General features: G+C 40.8%; 1 long non-coding RNA gene across 1 annotated transcript in view; it reads right to left on the bottom strand.

Moving 5' to 3' along the window:
- LOC110263949 overlaps positions 1-6590 on the bottom strand; it is a 24298-nt gene that overhangs the window by 8299 nt on the left and 9409 nt on the right. The window contains exon 2 of the long non-coding RNA XR_002349676.1: positions 466-473. This is a non-coding gene — a long non-coding RNA (uncharacterized LOC110263949). The remainder of the gene's footprint in view (positions 1-465; positions 474-6590) is intronic.

Genomic DNA, 6590 nt, shown 5'->3' with positions numbered 1-6590 from the left:
TCCAATCAACATTTAACCACCTTCCTGAGAATATGTGACACAGTGAAGTCTAATGGTGTTCATCCTGACGCCTATAGACTGCTCTTATTTCCATTCTCACTCAGGGACAAGGCAGCCAAATGGCTGGAATCTTTCCCAAGGGAAAGCTTGACAACTTGGGAAGATGTGGTGAACAAATTCTTAGCAAGATTTTACCCTCCTCAAAGAATCAATAGGCTGAGAGCTGAGGTCCAAACCTTCAGGCAACAAGATGGTGAGATTCTATATGAAGCATGGGAGAGGTTTAAAGACCTGACAAGGAGGTGTCCACCTGACATATTCAACGAATGGGTGCAGCTGCACATTTTCTATGAAGGGCTCTCTTATGAGTCAAAGAAGGCCGTAGACCATTCATCCGGAGGATCTTTAAACAAGAAGAAAACTATTGAGGAGGCTATAGATGTCATTGAAACAGTAGCAGAGAACGACTACTTCTATGCTTCCGAAAGAGGGAACACAAGAGGAGTAATGGAGCTAAATAATGTAGATGCTCTGTTGGCCCAAAACAAGCTCATTACCCAGCAGCTGGCTGACCTCACCAAGAAGATGGAGAGGAACCAAGTGGTAGCAATATCCACTTCATCAATAACCCAAGAAGGAGTGAATGAAGAAGCAGATGGTAGTCAGGAGCAAGCCAATTACATTGGGAATTCACCTAGGCAGAACCATGATCCTTACTCCAAGAATTACAACCCTGGATGGAGGAATCACCTAAACTTTGGGTGGGAAAATCAACAAGACCAAAGCCTTGATCAAAGACACCCAAATCCAAATGATTTCACATCTAGACCATATCAACATCCTAATAACAACACCTCTCCACATTCATATCAAGGCCAGAACAACCCTCCTCAACCTGACCTATCATCATTTGATGAAAGAATCTCAAGGATTGAAAATCTACTTGAAGGCATATGCAAGGATATCCAAGACAACAAGGTGTTCAAGGAGGAAGTGCGAGCCAGTTTCAAGAACCAGGGAGACAAAATCAAGAGGTTGGAATCTCAAGTAGGATATCTCTCTGAGCAAATTCCCAAACCCACAGATGGATTCCCAAGTGAAACAGAGAAGAATCCGAGAGGTGAAACAAAGAAAGTAAGATGGGAAGATTACAAGATGGTCACTATAAGTGATAAGGAGACTGAGGACAAGCCAAACAAGCTGTTAGAACAACCTGAGGATACCTCAATAGAGAAGGAGGAAAAAGAATACCAAGAACTAGAAATATCAAAACAGGAGCTGCTGAGACTCTATGCACCTTTTCCCCAACTACTCAATGGTGCTGTGGAGAAGAGAATATACTCAAGATTTCTTGACTTGTTTGCATCTTTGCATGTGAACATACCATTCATCAAGACTATCCAACAAATGCCTGCATATATCAAGTATATAAAGGAGCTGCTTCCTAGGAAAAGCTCACTCAAGGGAGGCCAGACTATAGTGATGAACAAGGGGTGCAGTGCCCTCATTCAACCACAGTTGCCTACGAAAAGAAAAGATCCAGGGAGTTTTCATGTCCCCTGTGCCATAGGAGAAACAATGTTTGATAGAGCACTCTGCGATTTGAGAGCAAGCATCAACTTAATGCCCTTAGCCCTGGTGAAGAGACTGCAGATTAATGAGATATTGCCCATAGATGTGGTCATCAGGCTGGCTGACAAAACTCAAAAACAAGCAATAGGGGTGGTGAAAAATGTGTTGTTAAAGGTTGGGAAATACTTTCTTCCCACAGACGTTGTCATCTTGGACATGGAAGAGAGTCACACTCACCCAATCATATTGGGAAGACCATTCCTAGCTACAGCCAGAGCACTCATAGATGTGGAGCGAGGGGAGCTAATATTGAGGATCCATGATGAACAACTCAGCTTCAATGTCTTTAAAATCTCCAAAGAAGCTGATCAAGAAAATAAAGAACCAAGCACAGATCGTAACGAAATGCTGACAAAGGAAGCAAACATTGAAGCACAACCAGCCCAACTGGGAAAGCCCTTGGTTGATGAACAAGGAAATAAGCAGCTGTCACAGCTCAAGGAAAAGCTGGAGGAACCTAAACCACCAGAAACATGTGAAGACAACAACAAAATTTCCTTAGAAGAAGAAGCCACAAAGAGCAAGGCATCATCAAAAGGGACAAAGAAGAAAGTACCAAGGGGGTGGAGGAACAAGAAGATCCCTACGGAAGACTTCTCTCCAGGAGATAAAGTGATCTCAGCTTATTTCCCAGATATCCCCCTAATCTCCCGACTGTACCATCTCAGTTACCTAAGGTCTTCACTATTAACAGAGTTCTCTCCTTGGAACATGTAGAGATCATTGATACAACCAATGGATATAAGTCCAAGGCAAGAGGGGAGGACTTGAAGCATTATCAACCTCCCTGATGAAGGAGAAACGTCAAGCTAGTGACGCTAAAGAAGCGCTTCATGGGAGGCAACCCATGTTTTATTAGCTTTTACTATTGAATAAGTCAATATTCATGAATTCCAACCCAAACTTGGTGAAGTCCATATATTGCAGTTGATGAGCGGATATTTTATACGCTTTTTGGGGTTAATTTCATATAGTTTTTAGTATATTCTAGTTAGTTTTTAGTTTATTTCCATTAGTTTTTAGGAAAAATTCATATTTCTGGACTTTACCATGAGTTGTGTGTTTTTCTGTAATTTCAGGTATTTTTCTGGCTGAAATTGAGGGAGCTGAGCAAAAATCTGATTCAGGCTGAAAAAGGACTGCTGATGCTGTTGGATTCTGACCTCCCTGCACTCAAAGTGGATTTTCTGGAGCTACATAACTCAAAATGGCGAGCTTCTAATTGCATTGGAAAGTAGACATCCAGGGCTTTCCAGCAATATATAATAGTCCATACTTTGCTCAAGGATAGACGACGTAAACTGGCGTTCAACGCCAGTTCTCTGCCCAATTCTGGCGTCCAGCGCCAGAAAAGGATCAAAAGTTGGAGTTCAACACCAGAAATGGATCCAAACCTGGCGTTGAACGCCCAAAACAGCCTTATGCACGTGAATTATTCAAGTCTCAGCCCTAGCACATACCAAGTGGGCCCCAGAAGTGGATCTCTGCACCACCCATCATAGTTTACTCATTTTTTGTAAACCTAGGCTACTAGTTTAGTATTTAAACAACTTTTAGAGACTTATTTTGTACCTCATGACATTTTAGACCTGAACTTTGTACTCTTTGATGGCATGAGTCTCTAAACTCCATTGTTGGGGATGAGGAGCTCTGCTGTGTCTCAATGAATTAATGCAAGTATTTCTGTTTTCTATTCAAACATGCGTGTTCCTATCTAAGATATCCATTCGCGCCTAACTATGGAGAAAGTGATGATCAGTGACACTCATCACCTTTCTCAATCCACAAACCTGTGTCTGACAATCACCTCCGTTCTACATCAGATTGAATGAATATCTCTTAGATTCCTTAATCAGAATCTCCGTGGTATAAGCTAGATTGATGGCGGCATTCATGAGAATCCGGAAATAACTAAGAATTGCAAGATAACCATAGATTGCTTCAAACCAACAATCTCCGTGGGATTCGACCCTTACTCACGTAAGGTATTACTTGGACAACCCAGTGCACTTGCTGGTTAGTGGTACGAGTTGTGAAAAGTGTGACTCTCAATTCGTGCACCAAGTTTTTGGCGCCGTTACCGGGGATTGTTTGTTTTTGAACAACTGACGGTTTATTTTGTTGCTTAGATTAGGAAAATTTTTCTTTTTGGTTTAGAGTCTCTTATTATTGTTCTTGGTTAAAAATATCCTTCTTCAAAACAAGTGTTACATTTACTGCCCAATTAGCTAGAGCGTTGGTTTAAGTCCGTGGTAGTTTGGTATACTCTTTTTTTTTTAAAAATCGTTTCAAAAATAATAATTTCTCTATTAAATTTTGTGCCAAACTTTAAGTTTGGTGTTTTCTTGTTGATTTCCCTTTGGTTTTCAAAAATTTTTGTTTGGTTTTCTAAAAATTTTAAGTTTGGTGTTCTTTCTTCATGTTCTTGTGTTCTAGTGAGTCTTCAAAGTGTTCTTGAGTTTTCTTTGTGTCTTGATCTTAAAATTTTTAAGTTTGGTGTTCCTTGGTGTTCCCCCTCCAAAATTTTCGAAAACAAGGAGCATTAGATCTAAAAATTTTAAATCTTGTGCTATTTTATTGTTTTTCTCTTTCCTCACTAAATTCAAAAATATCTTTTCTCTCTAATTTTAAAACAAATTTTCGAAAATTACTTTTAAAAATTCAGATTTTTTTCAAAATTTAAAATCTTTTCCAAATCATATCTTTTTCAAAACTTCCTTACCACTTTCTCTCCCCTCATTTTTTCGAGAAAATCTTCACCTATTTTTATTTATTTTATTTTAATTTATTTTATTTTCGAAATAAATGGCCAACATAAGGACATGGAAACAGCTGACAGAAAAATTCCTGAATCAATACTTTCCCCCAAAACAGATGACACAGCTAAGGCTGGACATCCAAGGCTTTAAACAAGGAGATAGTGAATCTCTTTATGATGCCTGGGAGAGATACAGAGAGATGCTACGAAAATGCCCTTCTGAAATGTTTTCAGAGTGGGTTCAGTTAGACATCTTCTATTATGGGCTTGCTGAAGGAGCTCAGATGTCTCTAGATTACTCAGCTGGTGGATCTATCCACATGAGAAAGACAATTGAAGAGGTTCAAGAGCTCATTGATACAGTTGCCAGGAATCAGCATCTGTACCTAAGCAGTGACCCTTCCATGAAAGAAGAGGTTAAAACAGCAACTGCTGAACTCAGTCCTGCAGAACAAGCTGCTGAATTCAATCAACAATTGGACTTTCTAACAAAGCAGTTAGCCGAATTCAAAGATAGACTACAAGAGACAAGGATGGCTAATATACATATGGAAGAACAGTTTAAGCAAACAAAGCAGCAGCTGTCAAGGCAAATAACAGAAGAATGCCAAGCAGTTCAATTAAGAAATGGGAAAACATTAAATACCCCACCTCAAGGCAGCAAAAAGCTAAGAAATGAGCAAACCACCCAAAATTCACATGAGGACAGTAAGAGCCCAGGGAAAAGTAATTCTGGAACTAAAACGCCAGAAATTTGGTGGAAGGCTGGCGCTGAACGCCCAGACCATGCTCAGGACTGGCGTTCAACGCCAGGAACAAGGCAGGACTGGCGTTCAACGCCAGAAATAGGCAAGGATCTGGCGTTGAACGCCCAAAATGGGCAAGATCTGGCGCTGAACGCCCAAAATGGGCACAGTTCTAGCGTTCAGACGCCAGGAACAGACAAGGAGTTGGCATCTAACGTCACTCCAATTTCTAACTCTGGCACTCAATTGCCAGTGAGGGATCAGACATACACAAATGCTGAAAGCAACCCCTCTAAAAAGGCTTCTTCAACCACTTCTGTAGGCAATAAACCTACAGCAACTAAGGTTGAAGAATATAAAGCCAAGATACCTTATCATCAAAAACTCCAGAAAGAGGAGCAGGATAAGCAATTTGCTCGCTTTGCAGATTATCTCAGGACTCTTGAAATAAAGATTCCATTTGCAGANNGACGATCCCTCATTGACGTCCAACAGGGGGAAATAATCCTGAGAGTCAATGATGATAAGTTTAAGTTGAACGCTGTCAAAGCCATGCAGCATCCTGACACATCAAAAGACTGCATGAAAGTTGATCTTATTGACTCTTTGGTAGAAGAGATCAACATGGCTGAGAGTCTTGAATCAGAGTTGGAAAACATATTTAAAGATGTTCATCCTGATTTAGAGGATTCAGAGGACATGAAAGAGCCTCTGAAATTTATTCTGGAAGAAGAAAAACCTCCTAAACCCGAGCTCAAGCCATTACCACCATCCTTGAAATATGCATTTCTGGGAGAAGGTGACACTTTTCCAGTGATCATAAGCTCTGCCTTAAATTCACAGGAAGAGGAAGCACTTATTCAAGTGCTAAGGACACACAAGACAGCTTTTGGGTGGTCCATAGGTGACCTTAAGGGCATAAGCCCAGCTAGATGCATGCACAAAATCTTATTGGAGGATAATGCTAAACCAGTGGTTCAACCACAGATACGGCTAAATCCAGCCATGAAGGAAGTGGTGCAGAAAGAGGTCACCAAATTACTAGAGGCTGGGATTATTTATCCTATTTTTGATAGCCCCTGGGTGAGTCCTGTCCAAGTCGTCCCACAGCAGGATTCTATAGGAGGTTTATAAAGGATTTTTCAAAAATCGCAAAACCTCTAAGCAATCTTCTAGCTGCTGACACGCCATTTGTGTTTGACACAGAGTGCCTGCAGGCGTTTGAAACGCTGAAAGCTAAGTTGGTCACAGCACCCGTTATTTTTGCACCAGACTGGACATTACCATTTGAGCTAATGTGTGATGCCAGTGATCACGCCATTGGTGCAGTGTTGGGACAGAGGCATGACAAGCTTCTGCACGTCATTTATTATGCTAGTCGCGTTCTAAATGATGCCCAGAAGAATTACACAACCACAGAAAAAGAATTACTTGCAGTGGTTTACGCCATTGAC

The sequence above is a fragment of the Arachis ipaensis genome, chromosome B06, assembly GCF_000816755.2.
Source record: "Arachis ipaensis cultivar K30076 chromosome B06, Araip1.1, whole genome shotgun sequence".
Classification (NCBI taxonomy): domain Eukaryota; kingdom Viridiplantae; phylum Streptophyta; class Magnoliopsida; order Fabales; family Fabaceae; genus Arachis; species Arachis ipaensis.
Note: the sequence above shows the minus strand (reverse complement) of the source record. Positions and strands in the feature narration are given on the sequence as shown.